Below are 18,729 nucleotides of genomic sequence, written 5' to 3' on the forward strand. Positions count from 1 at the left end.
TGCTGATGTTTATACGGGATTCATATTAGTATTACCTTAACTAGCAATGTTTGAACAATCTAGCACATGGACTGATGTTTTGAAACGTCTCCATTGTAGCTTTTTATCAATTGCTGATGTTCTACGTTCATGTGTTATCAGTGATATCTTAGTCGTCTTGGTTATCTTTAATTACCGATGGGCTGTATTCTTTTATCCCTGTTATCAGAGATAACACGGTTTTTCCTTTGTTTTGGTTTTCTACACCTGATCGTGATAAACTGCGTAAGGTTTTCTGGGCATGTTTTCCTTCTAATTAGTGCTTGCTTAACAAAAGTATTTTTTCAACGCTACGTTGACGTAATGTGGATGTTGACTTGATGTGTTTAGGTCTTTTGTGCATACACCTTTCATATAAATGAGGCATTGTATAAAAAGTTATGATTTAAAAAACAACTTGCAAAACAAAGTGTGTAGCTTTGCATTTTAAATAATAGTGATTAGGTTACAGGTCCAAATATTAGTTAAGGTATATTTTTCAGGTAGATATTATGTTATAAACAGGCAATATGAATTGAAGACATTGCCAAGGCTGCTGCAAGGAAAGTGGATCCCCTTTACTGTGCTAGAAACTGACTCACACCACACACTATATATTTATATAGGTACCATTCGTACATGAATGGAGTATTGTTGTCACATCTCACTTGTAACGTAATCCCCCATTGAGGAGCTTTAGAACTACGCTGAGATAGCTTATCATTCCCGGATGACGCCAGATAACCCAAGGATTTAAGATAGTGAAGATAAATATATATTTTTTATTTCATGTCAAAATAGATATTGTTTGAAACCAGAGAAATATATTTTTACAGCCAAAAGTTGATGACAGGAAATTTCACTTATAACATTGTCTGGCCTTAAATGAACTCAAGGTCGGATGTCAGAATGGACATCTGGCCTTGGAAATCGTGAGAATTAGTAATTCAGATTTCAGGTATGGGAATTGTGGGACCTGGGGCTTTCGATTTCGTGGTGAAATTTTATTGGTTAGGGTGAAGTTTCCACCCCATCCACATACCTAACTATATATACGACTGTCTTGCGAAAATTAGTCAGTTGAGTTGGAGTAGATTGCTTGTAGAGTTCGAGAATAACAAACCGTATAGAGACGTGAACCCTACACCTTCCTCATCCAACCGTCTGTCGCTGTCTGTGAAGAGATTTGAGACTTTGGAAAAAAACTTACAAAAAACTGAATGAGATTTTTAAAAACATTTGTACATAAGTTTGAAAATTAACACTGTAGATTAGTCTTTCTTCCTGCCTCCTGCTTCGATATTCGCTTTCAGCATACCAGATTTCATGTAACAAACCCAGAGAAGACTAGACTACACGAGCCAATAATTCAGATAGACAGGGGTCCTTAACCACCTTCTCACGTGAGGGGTTACAGTTTGGTTGTCGTAGACCAGGACGACCTTGTGTTACCACGGAAGAAGAAAGAAAAAATGTGTTGGGGTTGTGTTATAATCTTACATTATTGGTGGCAGAAGAAAAGTCGTACTAAGAAAGAGACAGACAGACGGGGATATTTGAAAACAAAGGAAACCGATAAAGAGACGCCCGAAGAAGAAGAAGTCACTGGAGATCATGAGTTGTGTGTGTTGGGATTATTTCAGGGGGATGAGAGAGTGAGAGCTCCTCAATGGGAGATTACGTTACAACTCTTAGATAGAGCTTAAATACAGTATTCAATCTAATAGGTATTTCACTATCGACCAAGCTTAAACCACTGTCCCATCGCCGCAATGTTACAAACTTTTGCTTCTTGCACAAATACTTCAATAGAATTTTTCTGATTAACTCATATGTTCTTCTTCAACGTGAATACTCCATACTAACATGTCAGAAACCAAAATCCATATCCCTTCACTGAAGGCCCTAGATACGGGAAGGACTTCAACTCTAATTTTTTTTCGTTAGACTCTTTACCTTCCCTCTCTGTTTCATGTCCCTTTAATGTATTAACATGCTAAAACTGAACTGTAATTCGAACAGACATATTGCCACTCAACTTCCAACATAATGCCTGTCTCAAATAGAAGCACCTTACATGAAAGTATCAATATTTTTTGTTTAGGGTAAATAAGAATAACAATTTAAAACTAAAAACAGGATGTGTTCTAGACAAAGATCACGAACAGTTTACTATTAGGAATGTAGCTGGGGATTCATCCAAATATAAGTGAAAATAATTAGCCAAATATAGTGTTAAACATACTATTGAGAGAGTGGCAGTTGCTAATCCTGGCGTATTTGTAGAGTAGCTATAATCACCAAAATGTCTTTAAAGATGGCTGTACATGGCATTTAATAAATAAGTACTTGTCTCTCTTCCTTTTTTACTTCCTGATTTTTTTCTTGATATACTTTTCAGTTTACTAGACGATCAACTTCCGCGATATGGGTCAATCATTGATCTTCTAAAAGATCGTTTTTTAATTCTTCACGAAATTTTCAGCACGCCACAACAGACTACTTTGAAAGGGTTGGAAGTGACAACAGCTGAGAAGTTTTGAGAATGACAACCTGTATTAGAACAGTAGTGTGAATAACCCAGAAAACACAAATATGAGTTAATTGTGTTTTAGGTAGACAAAGGCAAAAGTAAAATTATGTTGCTTTTGTTATGAATGTTTTACAGAGGGAACCCTAGATCAGAGATCAGTCGACCAACTACTATCAAAGAACGATAGAGTATAAAATGCTAGCAAACTCTCTTCTGTAAGACAAGGTATTTGCAGAAGAAAAGAATACATCCTCTATTAGATTTCGATCTCGGTTGTGTAATCTGTTAACGCAGAGTGGCACTTCCCCAAGTATGGCAACTGTACGCCATCTTACTACGTGTTTGACAATTACACAGTTGATGTCAGGAATGAGATTATTTCTGGACCGGTAGAATGTTTTCTTTTTTTTTTACATAGGCATCACCATTATCAAGACCCAGAGACCACTCGAGGTTAAAGGTTACAGTAGTCAACTGGACAATATAGTAATCGTTAGTAATGGAAATTCGGTAAATGTCTTAAATAAAGTGGAACGGCTCGTCCAGAATTTGTTTATGTTGGTCTTGAAGACAATCAGATTGTAGTCAGCTGGAAAGAAGGAAAAAGGAAGACAGTTCAACAAGCGTGCAGTTCTAAGAAAGAAACTTTGTTCATGGAATCTACGTTTAGGTTTAGGTACAGATAAAGAGTGTGGGGGGTTATTCTAGTGTTTTCAGCTAGACGAGTGTTTCTTGTAAAAGTTTGGCGAGGAGGGACCATGGATTGAAGCTCAGTCGAGCACTTGCCATGAAAATAATGATAAAACAGAGACAAACTCGCAACATCTCTTTTGTGAGAAAGAGGTTGCAAAGGACATCTCCTACGAGGCTACAAAGTATATTTTGAACTCTATCAAGGCAGGACAAGTCCTTTCTAGCAGCTCCTGCCCAGATGTGTCAATATTACTCCATCCTTGGACGTACCTGGCTCTTATATAGATAGAGAATTGCATCAGTAGTGAGATATATACTGGATTGATAGAAGGATCCAAACATTTTTCTAGCGACCTTGGTAACAGATTTGATGTATGTGTTCCATTTTTGATCAGGAGTAAAGGCCAAGCCCAGAAGCTTGTCAAAACATGGATCCTCCCACAGACGAGAGCTATTCATTTCAATTGATACCAGATGAGGATCAGAGCCTTGATGATGTAAAGAGAAAAGCTTCGTTTTAGATGCATTAAAAGTAACCAGCCACTCCTTTCCCCATTGTACCACGTGCTCAAAATCAGAGGAGAGAAATTGGAGAGAACTTGGTCATTTTTTTCTTAGATGTGCTACGATAGATGCTAGTGTCATCAGCATGTCTACGAATGATGTAAGGATGTTATTTGGAAGACCATTAATGTAGACCAGGAAAAGTATTGGGCTGAGGGACTCTAGCATTAATACTGTGAACTTCTGATGTTTGCCCATCAACTACTACTCTTATGAACCTATCAGAGAGAAATGATTTAATCATTGAGAAGACATTTCCAGCTATACCATAGCTGGAGATCTTGGAAGTAAACCTTTATGCCATACCTTATCAAAGGCCTTAAATGTGTCAAGAGCAATTGCTCTAGAAAGGTTGCCTCCGTCGAGAGATTCGCTAATCCTATGAGATATAACTGTAAGCACATCTGTTGTAGATCTAACAGAACGAAAACCATATTGTGTGTCACTAAGAAGGTTATTTTTGCTGAGATGGTTGATTACTTCTCTATTTAACACATATTCCAGAAACTTACTCATGACGTACACGAGACTTATTTGTCTGTACTGAGAGGGAGATGAGCGATCACTTGAATTTTTAATACAGGGCATACTGATGAGATTTTCCAGGGTGATGGGAAGCAATTCTCCTTAAGACAACATTAAACAATTTTTAAGTGTGGGCGCTAGTTCTGGTTGAAGTTTTTTGAGTTCTATAATTGAAATACCGTCAGGGCCAGTTGCTTTACTGGAATCAAGGTTTTTGATTAGCTTGGCAACATTACGTACAGATATTTGTATATCACATAGCATGTTTTCTGATACAGGAGGTAGGATTGGGTGTTGGCGGCCTTAGTCGCAAAGGGTAGAATTAGCTGCAAAGTTCTTGGCAAAGAGTTTGGCTTTGTCTGATGCTGACGAGTTACCTCAGGTCCATTGATGATAGTTGGGATAGAGCACACGCTTCTGTTCAGGATTCTGTTTGCTATTTTCCAAAACTGGTGAGAACCAAGCCGCTGCTCAGTTACTTTGGATTTGACGGACTGAGCATACAACCCTCTTGCGTTCTTTGTTACTTTCTTGCAATGGTTGCTAGCAGTCCTGAAAGCGGATTTAGCCTTAATAAATCTATTACGTTGGAAGCAATGGAAAAAGTGATTTTTGTGCGCAATGGCAGCACATTCTGGAGAGAACCATGGCGGGCTGTAAGGTTTTTGCTGGAACTTTTTCTAGGGTATGAAACGGTCTATGCCTACAATTAACCATACCGTCAGGTCTGATACTATAGAGGACACATCTTTTATAAACATGGAACGCAGAGGTAGATCTGATATCAATGTACGGAAGCTATCCCAGTCAGCCATAATATCTATGTACTGTACGATGGAGAGGTACGTCTGAGGATTTATTACATTTCATTTTTATCTTAATTGATACAACAGAGTGGTCGGAAGATCCAAGAGGAGACAGAATGGAAACTGAACGTAGGAGACTCTCATACTGGTCGTCTGTCATAGTCTAGGAGACTCTCATACTGGTCGTCTGTGTCGGGCACACGGGTGGGTTCGTGAACAGTTTGAGTGTGGTCATAAGCAATGGAGAAATCTTGAAAGAACCTCCCCTCACCATCGATTTTTTTGAGTGGGTTAACCATTCCACATTGTGAACATTGAAGTCTCCACATACTTGAATATTAGCTGAAGGATAAGCAGATAGGGCGTGATCAATTTTCTCGGATATGCTTTTAAAGATAGTAACTCCGCTGTTTTGGGGGCGATAGAGAGAAACTATGAAGCACATATAGGGTAAAGATCCTCTCTGGAGATGTCTCTACCACATGGAAAACCGTCTTATTTATAGGCACATATTTCATGCCCATGGCGATCTTGGAGGTCAGATTTGGAAATTAATTTAGGGTATCCTTTAATTACGAACTCATCTAGGGAAATAGTCTGTCCAGTGCCAGTTTCGTTTAGAAATAGTAGATCTGGTTTAGTCTCCTGTAATTGGAGTTCAACCTCTGGAAGGCTAGAACGTAGAACCCTGATGTTGGAGAAGGATACATGGTAGTGGGGATCTACGTTTAAAGTTGGAGATCCGTGTTTAATCGTGTCTTCTTGAAACTTGTCATCATGGAGTTTTGGGGTTTGTGAACTAGCTCGACAGACTTGTTTAGAGCAGAACAGAGAGTGAAACTAAGAGAGAAAAAAGAAACGAAGATATTTATATTTTTTGAAGCTTACGTTGGAGAATGGGGTTTTAGGTTTATTCGTGTGTTTTTTCTGGGGATATTTCATGTTGAGGATTTGGAATTTGTGAGAGTTGTTGGATTTGTGGAACAGGTTGACAGACTTAGTTAGAGCAGGACAGAGAGGGAAAGTAGAATAGAAAAAGGAAAGAATTGTTTTTCATTTTTCTTTAAACGCATGATAAGGTAAAGCTGTAACAATTACCCACTAATATGGCATCGAGAAGACCCACCAGAAGCTACTGTATGGTCCAGAATCCATTCACCAAATGCCAATACATCAGTCCCAGTACTTTGCACCTGCTGATAGGAGAATCTCCTTAGTGGTTAATCCAAGGTTCGGGTCCCAGCCTATCAGGCGGATAACGTCAGCCCAGATAAAACGTTTACCTCCAGCACCCTTACTAGTGACATGGCTACAAGGATAGACATAGAAATAGAAAATTTCCGACATTTCTGGTGCCTGTCCCTGCAAAATACTGCCAACCTAGAATACAGCTTTTTCTTCTCCCTTTGTCAGAAAAATCACTCATTAAAAAATGAGGACTGGGACACAAACAATGAGAAGCGAGAGTAACGGGAGCTACCGATAAGGCGTCCACAATACGTTCCCTACTCTCGATTTAAATATATTTTATTAAGTATTATACCTAATAAAAGTCTAATTGGCGTGTTTAAGGGAAAGTATGGTGATAGATTCACCTCTCACGAACTGAAATGAATACAGTTGCCTAATCTATTTATGCAATCAACTTAGTAGACATTATAAACAAATTTTATGGACTCGAAAAGCTATTATTAAATAAAAGAATCCAAAAAGAAAATTATGAATTAAATACTGAAATAAAATGCAGTTATTAACATTTGAACTTAAAAAGATAAAAATTAAAATTTATATAGCAACGACTTATCTCGAAAACAGTTCCATCTCGAAAATGCAAACTGTTGAAGGGAAATTTGCTTTAAAAGCATCAGCGTTCCAAAGACATTTTTGTTTCAAATTAACCCGTGATCGTCTTCCGAACTTCGGTTTGTGACGTTTTAAGGAACTGCGAGATAAAAGGAAAGCAGGAGGGGGCTAGCTGGTCTGTAAAGAGAATATAATTGTTGAGTTTATGCCATCTTTAAGATCAACTTGGTAGATATAATAAACTACATTTAGACAAGAAAAGCAATTATTAAATAAAATAATCAAAATATAAAAATATAAATTAAATACTGAAATACAATGCATTTGAATATAAAAAGATAAAAATTAAAAATAATATAGCATCGGCTTATAATGGAGAATTTCATTAATGTCAACCAAACACTTAAAGGACTACTTCCATACCATTTGTGATTTGCAGGTCAGACCGAGAACTTCCATGCATCAATGAATAAAAGCAGCTTCTCTCTTACTCTGGTCTACTTGACGTAAAGCAAGTCCATTCTCCTCAAGAAGAGAAACTGCATGAGGACCTTCAGTAGATTACCATGCTTTCTTTATTACTTATTTCACTGTGACACTATTTTAATTTTCAGCAAGCTACCCTAACTGTGGTGGTCATTTAAATAAATATATTATTTTGAAAAGCTTATCTTTACATAGCTACCATTCTCCCATGAATGGTGCAACGTTGCCACATCTCGGCTGTTGCATGTATCACTTCGCACTTACTCTTACCATCTATCCATCGACCTTAGCAACAGGTTTTATGTAAGTCTTCTAAGCCAGGTCACTTATATCAACGTAATGAACTGCTCAAGGAGAGGTCCATGCAAAGTGAGAATCCAAGCGTTAATGATAAAAGGAGTGCAATTAAGTTTTAGACGTAACGAAGCATTTTTCGCGCCATTGCATTCTAAGTCAGAAAAGAGGGAATCAGAAATACGTCGATCATTAATGATTTTTTGCCAGAGATGTTTAGACTTTCTACAAGAGAAATTAACATAACATTAAAATTACATTTTCGCAGTCATGTTATTCGTCTGCGTGGCTGGATGTCATGTTACTTACAGATTGTAGACATTGTTGACTTAAGTTTATATTTCAACACTAAAAATAGGTTAAATGTTATTAGTATTTAGACATTGAGGAAATTCCTTAGAAAAGAGTTACTGAAGAGAAACGATCATGTCACTAAATAGTGATCGAATCGAATCATCTTTAATATTTGAAAAAAAAATGTTGAATAAACAACGTTGTCATCTAAGCTGGCTGCCGCAATTATCAATTCAACCATGGTGAATGCGACACTAGGTACCAGTATTGGCTACTGTTACTAGTTGAACTTTTAGACGTCAGGCTTGGTTAATCATTATTAGCTAGCAGCCCAGCGTTGCTCGGTCGTACAATGCGATTAAACATGATATTTTAAGTCATGCAAATTGCGTCTTAATTGTTACAGAATCAATCCGCGATCAATTATTATATATTACGTGGAATAATTTGCACGATGGACCTTTTTTTAATGAAAATGATAATGTTGTTCATGAAATTTCGTCTGTGTTTGTTTATAATATCACGTCAGTTGATATTTGGGCTTGACCTTGTATACCCTGGAAAAGTCACTTCTGATTACTGTTTAGTTTTAAAATATGCAAGCGAAGAAATGGTTTGTGACGATTTAAAATAGTACATCCTCTTTTGATATATAAAAAGCAAAATGGGCGCGAGCGTTTGTGTATGTCTTCGAAGGGCTTTTTGCATTGGAGTTTTCGCATCGGTTAGATTCCGCGAGAAGTGTTCGTATACCTCCCAGATCGTAAAATCTCAGTTTCACCAACGGACACCGTCTCTATCTTTTTCTTTTTTTTTTTTTGATCCAGTTAAACCAAATTCCCACCGTAGCGTCGTGCCAGGTGTTTGTCTGGCTTTTTTTTTTTGTATAAAACAAAACTGTTCGAAAAAGCGGCAAAGCATTTAAATCATCGCACGTTCGATTGACTATGTTTAAATTACAACGCACTCAACTTCAGCTTGCGCGATGACGACATCGGCTAACGCGTTATGATTTTTTTTAACTTCATCTTCTTTTCCTCTTTCGCGTTACGGGTTCGAGCCTACTACCACTTTTTAACACCTTTCTCCACCCTGTTGTCCCCCCCACCACTGGCCTGATTTTTATTCCCACTCTCACTACACCACGACAACACAACCAGACAATGCCGGGTACCTCCGCTAGTTTATCATAAATTGAACTCCTTAAAAAGAAAAAAAAAAGAAAATGTCGAAACACAGCCGGATTGAACTTGGGATCATTTGATCTGTTGTCAAATGCTTTACCACTAAACTATATCTCCAGATTCTGATTAACCTGTTTTATTTTTCCCCTTTGACGCTATAACGTAAAACATTACTCTGTAAAAATTATTTTTATGTATAAGCGAGAAAAGCTATTTTAAAGATCGGATTTTTTCGATTTTCGATACTTATCGGATCAATTTATGTACAAAGCATATCTAAGAACACTGCCAGACATATAAATAAACTTTGTGTGAAATTTGCAAAAGATGAGCTCAGCCGTTTCGGAACCAATGAGGAATGAACTCACACACAATGTTACTTTTATATAATAGACAGATAGATAGATAGATAGAGAGAGAGAGAGAGAGAGAGAGAGAGAGAGAGAGAGAGAGAGAAAGAGATGTCGCTAAAGAGGATTACTGATTTATAAAAAGTTAAAACGATTTTATTTATATGAGTAGTACGGAAACGTCTTTATTCATAAAAAAATCAGCGTTTTATATTAATTAAAAGATACTGTTAAAGTTAAATTTTGAATGCTGGTTGTGTTTGTCTGCTTACCAGCAAAGTATTCGTTTAAAAGTTAATTAAAGCCGAAATAGAACATTTATTTCATTATATACGAAAGCAACGTGCTTACTCATAACTCTAATGAAACTGCGTGTTCATACTTTTCTCAATAATATTAGTTCGTGAATTAGAAAAGTAGTTCTGATATTGTATGAAAAACTCGGATTAGATGATTAGACTAATGATTCACTTTGTATTATTTGTATTATTCGCACTTCTGTTCTCGTCTTGAGTGTTATTTGCAATCTGTTTCAGCCAATGTTACCTCCGACTTTCTTACATTCTATGTTGTCCAACTCTGTAATCTTTCTTTCGAACTCAGGAATCTGCGCAAAATTTCGAACGAAACTCTTTACGGGTAGAGCATGCTACGTTTCGCCAGTAATGACCGATTTAAAGTCTGAAGCGATTGGCAATTGTATTTTTTCTTATCGCACGCACCGAATATTATGCATTTAACCTCAACAGAAGTGTTAATTATGATCGTATTTATTGTGTATCTAATCTATGGCGTCAGCAAACCTTGCTTAAAATACAATAAGTTACTGGTAAGAAATCAAAAAAGCATTTAAACTGGCCAGATATCCTTTTGGCCAATTGCACTGGATTAGACAATCTCTATGATCCAATCCGACAAAATTGAAAATGGAATCATTACATTTGAAAGTTTGCTCACATATAATAAAGATTTTGTGCAGTTTCCTTTTCTAGATACAGAGTTAATCTAATGAAGCTTCAAACAATCTAATAAACTTTTTAGGAACGTTCGTGCAGAACTTCCGTACACTCATTATACTTGACGGTGGCAAGTATATATATATATATATATATATATATATATATATATATATATATAAACAGAGATGTATGTGCCACAGACGATTTCTGATTGGTTAATCCAATAATCACATCTCCTAAAAAACTATGGTTCGTAGGCTCTTAACTTTACCATAAAATATTATGGCTTTATTTATTGTCCATCTTGGAAGGGTTTAATTTTTTCCTAACTTGCGATTTACAAATTACAAAAATACGAAACTAACTTACAATCTAACAATCGAACCTCCGACATCACGGCCGCCATTATGAAACTAAACTACAAAAAAAAAAAAAACCCGCGTTCACTCGTGGTCTTTACATTTCGGGTTTGGGTACTTGTGCAGTTTTCCATTGACATTAAAAAATGGAAATATTTTTTAAAAAAATATATTGCACGTACTCGTCATGGGATAAAGTTTTCCTACAGAAAAAATCACGTAATTTCATCAAGTAGTTATTTTTTTATAGCGAAAAAAGAAAAAAAAAATCAACGCTACAAGCGAAATTAAACAGAAAGTTCAAGTAGGGGGATTTCCCCCTTTTTTTATTTTATAGCGAGGCCAAATTTCGCGAATTTGGCCTTTTTTTTAAAGCAGTTTGGCCTTCAAAATTTCTGTTTGGCCATTTTCTTCACCGATGAAATAAAAAAAGCAAATAAAAACAACGCAATAAAACTTTTAAAAATACGGCACACTTTTGTTATTCGTGTTTGTTTTTTTTTTGGTAATTTTCCTTATTTTTTTATTTTTTCAAGATAATACTGTTAAATGGACACTATTATGCCAAATTAGCCCCCCCCCCAAAAAAAAAATGCACAAAAATTCGAGATTTAAGGTTTTGACGAGATAATTTAGCGAATTGTCCGGACTATTGCGAGATAACCATCCATTAGTTTTTCCTGAAATTTTGCCACAAATTGTATTTCATTACATAGATGTGCATAGTAACAACATTTTTTTGCCGAAAATTTGGTCTTTTGTTATATATATGGCGTACTATTATCCTTATATATATTATGTTTATGTTTATGTTTATGTTTATAACAACATCTTAATACGGCGCTGCCGCTGCTGATCCATAGTCGTTTCGACTGACGGATGCCACACACATGTATATATATATATATATATATATATATATATATATATATATATATATATATATATAAGTGTCTCTGTGTGTCTGTGTGTCTGTGTGCATTTCCCTACGCTAAAACTCTGTCAATTTTAAGCCTAGAGATTCGAAATTTGATATACAGGGTACTGAGATTTGGGAAAATCGATGTGATAGGTTTTCGACAGAAATTTGGCGATTAAGTGGTCAATATTCAACGATTTGACCTTTGAGAACTCTACCAAACTCCTCCAACAATTTTGGGTCTAAACAGTAAACACGTGATATTTTAGATATAGATTCCTTGGACATGGATCTAACTTATTAACTTTACTTGATCCCTAAACAATAAATGTTAAGAGGTCATAATAGGGGTCAAAATTTTTAAAAATTGACCTTTTTTTTTTCTCAGCATTAACCTCAAAACACCTGGGCAACGCCGGGCACCGACTGCTAGTATTAAATAAGATAGGTATTATATACGTTTGAAACCAAAACAACGCATTGTTACAAAATAAACAGATATTTATTTTGTTTGAAATTTATGTTAAAGTTCATAAATATATTTCGAAGGAAACCTTCATCTTCAGTATGTCGATTTTTTTGTTTTTGTCATGTTGTTGTTGGAGCAGAAAGTTAGCCGTTTCTTGTTTCTGCTGTAGTTTTTTAAGTCTCGGAACGGTGCGTTTAGTCACGCGATATTCACATTAGCATTTTATTCCTTAGAAACGCTGGTTGAATTTGAATTAAATAAGATACGTATTATATACGTTTGAAACCAAACAATGCATTGTTAAAAAATAAACAGAGATTAATTGTTTTAAATTTATGTTAAAGTTCATAAATATATTTTGAAGGAAACCTCCATCTTTAGTATATCTTTTTTTATATATATATATATACATATATATATATATATATATATATATATATATATATATATAGCAAACAAGTTGCATGTTTATTTAAAATTATTGTTATTTTAAACCATTGTTATTTAAAATTATTGGTATCTAAAATTATAGTTTTTTAGAATTATTGTTATTTAAAAATATTGTTATTTTAAAATATTGCTATGTAAAGTTATTGTTATTTAAAATTGTTACTTATAAAGATTTTTATTTACCAATATTGTTATTTAAAATTATTGTTATTTAGAATTATCGATTTTTTAATTATTGTTTTTAAATATATTGTTATTTAAAAAAATTATTGTTATTTAAAAATATTGTTTTTATTATTGTTATTTAAAATAATTGTTTTTTTAATTTTTTTTATTTAAAATGTCGTTATTTTAAATTATTTTTATATAAAAGTATTGTTAATTAAAATGATTGTTATTTAAAATTATAAATATTGCTATTTAAAAATATTGTGATTTAAAAATATTGTTGTTTAAAATATTGTTGTTTAAAAATTATTGTAAGTTTGAATTATTGTTATATAAAATCATTGTTATTTAAATACATTTTTGTTTTAAAATATTGTTATTTAAAAATGATTGTTATTTAAAATGCATACGTGAAAGTAAAATACAAAGCTAAGATTTTGTTATGTCATGATGAAATATAATGAAACTAATCCTGGCTTCTGTGTAAATTACAAGGTGGTGATGATGATGATGATGATGATGATGATGATGATGATGATGATCGAAACTATTTTAATGTCTGCTAAATAAGTAAAGAACATATGTGGTTTTCAAGTAGGATTGCTCCAAAATTGCGTTGAGTACACATGTAAGTTTAAAAATGAAATCGTTATTTTCCACTTAAGCGATAGTCCTTTATATATACATAGCCATTAGCAAGGTGCGGCATGAAAAGTTTCTCAAGACAATTAATACCTATGGTATTTATGGACAAATACTCAACATAATCATATCCTATCTAGACAAGAGAAAAATCTTAAGTTGTTCTTGATTAATACATGTCTAAGCAACATGATATTAATGCAGGTGTACTTCAGGGATCGATCCTTTGGCGTTTATTATTCCTGATATTTATTAATGACCTTCCTGATAAAATTGTGCGTCAGATATGTATATTTGCTGATAACAATAGTTTCTATAATAGACATGGTGAATAATGAATGTACACATATCCACGGCAATGGTATAAAATCTAGAAAATTTCTCTACTTTGTTATGCATGGTCCACTTATGTGGCAATATGCTTTGTTTAAAGAAGTTACTGTTTTTATAGTGTTTTATAGAAAATGTTATGCAAAAATGATTTTTAATGTGTTTATATATTTCAAATAATTCATTTAGATGACAGGGCAAGGCGCACCGTGCCTTAATAATGAAGATAAAAATCGAAAGGGTCCAAACTTGGTCAGATTAATAAAGCATAGATAATATCACCCATAAGATACCAGTGAGTACGTATCGTATTAAAGAAAATATGGCAATGCAGCTCTCGCAGATGAGAATAGGCCGATGTTCTGATAAATGGAACAAATTTGTTGGAGCGCCATGAATAAACATGTATTCTTCAAATACGTCATTAGTTTCTTAATTTAATATAATTCAAAAGCAACAAGCTGTAGATCCACAGGTTTTCTTCTGACTCTTGTTACCTCCCCCCCCATATTGAATGTGGTCAAAAAGTTTAGAGTTAACTACACTAAACTGATACTTTCAATTCCACACATTACTGTCAAAATTCTACTGTCAAAACTTGCTATTCCCAAACTCGCAACTCTGCTGTTACGCCAACATTCAAATGCAAACAACCATTTTATTCAAAACAGGCCACATTAATTTTAATATCAGATGAGAAAATTGCAAACATATAAAAAGAAGCAGCAGCAGTTTTTTAATTCTATTCTGTTTGTCTGCCAACTGACACTCCAGTCTGTATAAAATCAGGTTCGTACCAATTTTAAAGTTATTCAATTACATTGAAGTTATGCCGTTTGTTTGTGTTTTAATTACGAAATTATAAATTTTTAAATATTATTTTTAATGTGTTATGCAATTATTACTCTATGGTTAGAGTATTAAATTACTAATCGAATCAAATTATAAAAACGAATGAGGACTTGTTTAAGAATGACAAAGCTAGTTTAATTAACTTCCCATTCGACAGGTTGAATGTTACCAAATTTCCTTCGAATGACATAGTTGCGTCATACAGTTGTTCATTTTATTTTTTCAATAGTTAAATAAATCTTAAAATGAATTACTAGTCCACAAAGACACAAAATGCATTGTGGTAGATTTCATTTTATAATTGAATAAATGAATTTGAAAATTGATTTAACAAGTGAAGCATGCATGGTCCCCCGTGAATGCACAATGAACGAGGCATAAAAAATGATTAAGTTCAGCATTTGACCCCCTCATTTAGCCCCAAAAGACTCCAGGGGAAGTCAAATCCTAGTGAAAATGAACAAACTGTGCAGTTTTAGGGCTTCACATATGTAAATTTGAGTTCTGCACCATGCAAAAAAAAGAAATGACTAAGTCCATCATTTGCCTGCCCGATATGTCCCCCCAAGGCCTTAACACTTAAATTTGAGTTCAGCACCATGCAAAACTGCTAAATACACAGAAAATTTTTGACAAATATGGTAAAATAGACCCAAAAATAGAGTGTTTTTATTAGCCCTAAAAGAGACCCTGGAGCACACCCAAGAGTTATCCCGAAATTTAGATAAATAAAATTATATAGAAATCAGTTAGTTACAACTTTTTAGAAAGTTTTATAAAAATCTAAGGCATCTTTTCTTTAATAAGCACAAAAGTGTCAATTTTAGCCATTTTAAGCCGAAAGACACCCCTAGGGGGAACCGGAGTTTTCCTGGAAAATCCGTTCTGTCATTTTTACTCATATCATGTTTAATGTTTGCGCAAAATTTTAAAAATCCAAGGGTTAGTTATTTAGAAAAGTGCGGACAGACGACAGACGAACGGATAAGGGTGAATTTACAGGTCCACCCTCCTTTGGTCGGGGTCTAACAATATTGTTTGTAGTTTATTATGTTTGATCTATATTATTTCTAAAATTAAATTAAGCAACTAGTTGTCAATAAAACATATAGAGAAGGGTAGCATAGATTTACAGACACATGATCCTACTTTTTACGTGTGCCTCGTGAAACAACCGCCTTCTCCGGGTCGGCCGACTTTCAGTCGGGTCTGGAGTTAGTATTGCTCGAGGCGTCTTCGCAAATTCGCAATAACACGTAAATTTTGAAATTTTCTTATGTATTAATTCAATGCTTTAAAATAATAAGAATAAAATAATTTTGCAACCGAATACTGTCATGTAAATATATTTTCAAATATTCAAAGTGATAGATTTGCAGTCATGAATTTGAAATGTGAATGGAAAAATTTTTAATCACCATAAATTCTAACCAAAAATATTTCCAACAACGCACGGAAAGTAATGTTTACCCGTGAAAGTATAACAGAAACAATGGACGAAGCAGACAGCACATAAATTCTTTGAAACACATTTGAAAAGATAGTGGAGAAGAGGATGACGAAAGGGTCATGCTGAGATCGAACATGTTGATTTACTTAGATCGGAAAGAAGACACAAAATTAGATATTTAAAATAAAAATACAAGAAATCCGCCATAACATATTCAATAATAGGTGTTATAAGCAAATGAAATATAATAGAAACAAGAAATCTGTAATACATAACAAAAGAAAATAATAACTCACCAAAATATATTTTCTCTTACAATGTACAATGTGGGGGATATATAGATGAGGAAAAACAACGTTTTTAAAACAAGAAATAAAACGAACCATGTTTACAAATAATACGAAAATGATGATAATAATAATAATAATAATAATAATAATAATAATAATATGTTATGCCACTTGACATTAAAAAATATTATATAAAAATAAAAAAGGATGTTAACTTGCTTAAAAGATGGGTGAGATGACAATTGGGTGTAGGGATGACAGAAATTCAAACAACTAAATGAAAGGTACAGATTAAAAAGAAAGGGAATTTCCTTGGGAAAATTAAACATTTCCAAAAAGTGATGAGATTCGAAAAGGAAGTTAAGCGGTCAGAGGGAAACGGAATAGGCAGTATGGTTTGGATCAGAAGGAGTTCTACGAAGGACTTAATAAACGGTCATATTATGCATCTAGCCGGCTTTGGAATAGGAACTCTGAATCTACTGACTGCAATAAATGCAGTAGATTCAGTGCTCCTACCCCGTCGCGGTTACCACCTTACGAAATCCAGAGAAATAGTTGGTCGAAATGTCGTAAAACAACTAAGAAAAGATGCAGATACCAGTCCGCAATAAATGAAATTAATGAAAAAGGAATATATTTGATATTATCTGAGAACGAGGTTTGACTTCCATGTATATGCTATGTTAGTGGTGATAGTGGTGTACATCTCGAACCCTTCCAAGCTGTTAATAATCAAGACAAATACAGCAGCATCTCTATTCTATTCTCTATTCTTTTCTTGTATAAATATAAAAGGGAAAATGTGTGTATGTATGTGTGTTTTTTGTATGTATGTATGTGTGTTTGTATGTCTCGCAAAAACTTTCCAGACAGGTCACGAATTTTCGCCAGATCGGTATCATTTTAAATTTCCAACCTTCGCCCGACAAATATCGAAAAATTGGCCAATAACGTTAATTCCCTCACCCTGAAATTAGTAGTTTTCTACAGGGGGGTCAGCAAAAACAGTCCTCTCACGACGAGTTCGCTTCTACGCATGCGTCATACGATGTTGTAACCTTATTTACTTTAAATATTTGAAAAAGCAACGGTTATATCTCATAGGATTAGTGAATCTCTCGACAAAGGCTTCCTATCTAGGGCAATTGCTCTTGACGTATCAAAGGTCTTCGATAAGGTATGGGATAAAGGCCTACTTCACAAGATTTCCACCTATGGAATAACTGGAAATGTTTTCTCAATTATTAAATCATTTCTTTCTCATAGGCTCGTAAGAGTAGTGGTTGATGGGAAGAAATCAGAAGTCCTACAGTATTAATGTTGGAACCCCTCAGGGGTCTATCCTGGGCCCAACTCTCTTCTCCCAAAACACATACTTAAATCATTCGTTGACATCTATGCTGATGACACGACCATCTATGGTAACACCTATGGCAGTACATTAAAGGCCGTAAATGACAAAGTTCTCGCTGACTCTGTTTCTTCTGATTCTGAGCGCGTGGTACAATGGGGGAAGAGGTGGCTGTTTACTTTTAGTGCATCTAAAATCAAGCTCCTATCTTTACATCATCAAAGTTCTGATCCCATCTGGCATCAACTGAGGTGGATGGCTCTGGTCTTGGGGATGATCCATGTTTTGACAAGCTTCTGGGGTTGACCTTTACTCCTGATCTTAAATGGAACACGTAAATCAAGTCTGTTGCCAATGTCGCTGGCAAAATGGTGAGATCCTTCTACCACTCCAGTAGATATCTCATTGCTGATACAATTCTCTATCTATATAAAACCAAGTACGTCAAAGGATAGAGTACTGCTGCCATATCTGGGCAGTAGCTGCTAAAAACAGCCTATCCTGACTTGACAGAGTACAAAAGAGACTTCGTAGCCTAGTGGGGAGATGCCCTTTTCTCTTCCCTGCAACCTCTCTCCCAGAGAAGAGACGTTGCGAGCCTGTCTTTGTTTTATTTTATTTCCATGGCAAGTGCTCGTCTGAGCTCTAATCTCTGGTCTCCCATCTCCAATCTTTCACGAAAAATACCCATCTAGCTGAAACGACCGTCAATAATTTTCCCCGCTTTCTATATGTGCCTAAATCAAAACGTAGATTCCATGAATAAAGCTTCTTTCTTAGAAGTGCACGACTGTGGAACTCTCTTCCGTTTGCCTGTTTCCCACCTGACTACAACTTGGATGTGATCAAGTCTAACATTAACAAATTCTTCATAAACCGCCCCCTTCAGTAAGACACTTTATCAAATCTCCATTACTAACGATTACTAGAATATTAT

This window comes from Euprymna scolopes, chromosome 16 (assembly GCF_053919585.1).
Source record: "Euprymna scolopes isolate OS-2025 chromosome 16, ASM5391958v1, whole genome shotgun sequence".
Classification (NCBI taxonomy): domain Eukaryota; kingdom Metazoa; phylum Mollusca; class Cephalopoda; order Sepiida; family Sepiolidae; genus Euprymna; species Euprymna scolopes.